Source organism: Chrysochloris asiatica, unplaced genomic scaffold (genome assembly GCF_000296735.1).
Source record: "Chrysochloris asiatica unplaced genomic scaffold, ChrAsi1.0 scaffold00016, whole genome shotgun sequence".
NCBI classification, from domain to species: Eukaryota; Metazoa; Chordata; class Mammalia; order Afrosoricida; family Chrysochloridae; genus Chrysochloris; species Chrysochloris asiatica.
In genome coordinates, this window is record NW_006408534.1 from 199867 (window position 1) to 201913 (window position 2047).

The window sequence follows — 2047 nt, forward strand, 5'->3', positions numbered from 1 at the left end:
TAAACAGATTTGTTTGTTCTTGAATTCTAACACCTTTCAATTCAAATGAAAATGAATTCAAATGCATCAATTCTTCTCCAATCTTCCTTATTCATGGTCAAACTTTCACATGCATATGAGATTGTGAACATACTTTAGCTTGGGTCAGGCTCACCTTAATTATCAAACTGATATATTTGCTCTTTAGCGCTTCAAAGAGGACTTGTACAGCAGATTTGCCAAATGCATTACATCTTTTGATTTCTTTTTTTCCCCCCACATATTCAATATGTACTTTTATTTTATATAGCAGCACAACAAACACAATGACATAACAGGACCAACCATTAACTTAATAATACTGATAAAAATTCTCCACAAGTTTGGCTTATAATTTACATACAAGGTTGGTTTTATTCAGAGTTATTTTAAATACTATCTTAAGCTACACTGTAATACACAAATCTTATATAAGTATGAGCTATAAATACAAGTTGCAAACTTAAAGTGCTTAATTACTGTTTTCCTTGTTACTTAAATGAAATGATTTACAGTTCCTCAAAATCATGTCCACTTATGTTTATTGTTTCAGGATGCATGATACATCCAATAAATAAAATTGTGCTTGTTCTCTTGCTCCTGATAAGAAAGAAAAATGGATTATTGACAATAACTTGAGGGTACAGTACTGTCATCTACTAATTGCAACCATTCCTGAGGCAACAGCAGCTTCTGAGCCTTTCTCATTAACCTCCATGAAGGACTTGTGAATTGCTTTGGAAAGGAAAAGCTCTGTTATCAGACAAGACTGTCAAATTTGCATTTTTGATAAAAACTTCAGTTATCCCAAGATCCTTCAAAATATCTTTTAAATCAATTTCTTGTTCCATTCTGAACCTGGGTAGGTACACTTCTACTTTTTGCTTCTTCACAGAGTTTGTTCATTCTTCACTTAACTCTGCTTTGAATAGTGGTTCCAGAGGAGCTAGTAGGACTTTCTGTCTGAACAGCACTAACATCATCCTCATCTCATCTCCTTCATAGGTATTCCTGAGACTTGGTAGATACTACAGCTTCATTGGAGCCATCACTAAATTCCTTATTTGTGCTATTCTCTACCCACTTATTGATGTAGTTGGACACAGCTGTATTTTGACTAAAGTCCACATGATTTACTTCTGCATTAAACTATTTTTTATTCATTTGCAAAAATTCATCATTGACATTTTGTGCAAAGAGGTAATAGACAATTTTCATAACATACTGACTCTCTTCAGCAATGATCATGTTAGCAAAATCCTTTAAGAAAGAAAATTCTTCATCATTTTTCAGGTTAGCATATACCATTGAATGACAGATTTCCTTCAAGGTAGATCCTTGGGCCAAGAGTTGCATCATTCCCATTGCAAAAGCAGTGCTCAAAGGAAAGAAAAGAATATTTCCATCTTCCCCAGTGGCTCAAAGCTGGTTATATGTACTCATTAACAACTCAGCCAATGGTTTCATCAGGGAAAGAGGCCCTAACACCATACATTGCAGAATTAGCAGAGAGGAGTCCAAGGAGAGTCATGGTGGAATAGTTTTAAATTTTCTAATGATGATTCTGACTTATACTGACCCTATAGTACAGAAACCTTATAGGGTTTTCTGGGGATATAATCTTTACAGAAACAGACTGCCTCATCTTTCTTAAAACTCTTACTGATGAAAATCAAAGACCTTCAGTATTCATAGGAACTGAATGAAAAGAAAACAAAAAAATCCTCACAACTGGGTCATTAAATAAATACACCATGATAAATAGATGCAATTGAAGTTATCAAAGACTTCATTTTGCTTGGATCCATAATCAACACTCAGGGAAACAGCAGCCTAGAAACCAAATGGCATATTGCACAAGTTAAATCTGTTGCACAAAATCTCTTTCAATTCTTCAAGTGCAAGGATTAAGGTGTGCCTCATCTAAGCCATGCTATTTTTACATAGAATCATATGCATATGGAGTCTGGGTGTGGCACTTTGAGTTAATGCGTTGACTGTAAAGTCAGTTTGAATTGTAAGGTCAGCA

At 34.6% G+C, this 2047-nt stretch overlaps 1 pseudogene; it reads right to left on the bottom strand.

Moving 5' to 3' along the window:
* Window positions 1-527: 527 nt before the first annotated feature.
* On the bottom strand, window positions 528-1549 carry LOC102825922 (annotated as a pseudogene).
* Between the last annotated feature and the right edge of the window lie 498 nt (window positions 1550-2047).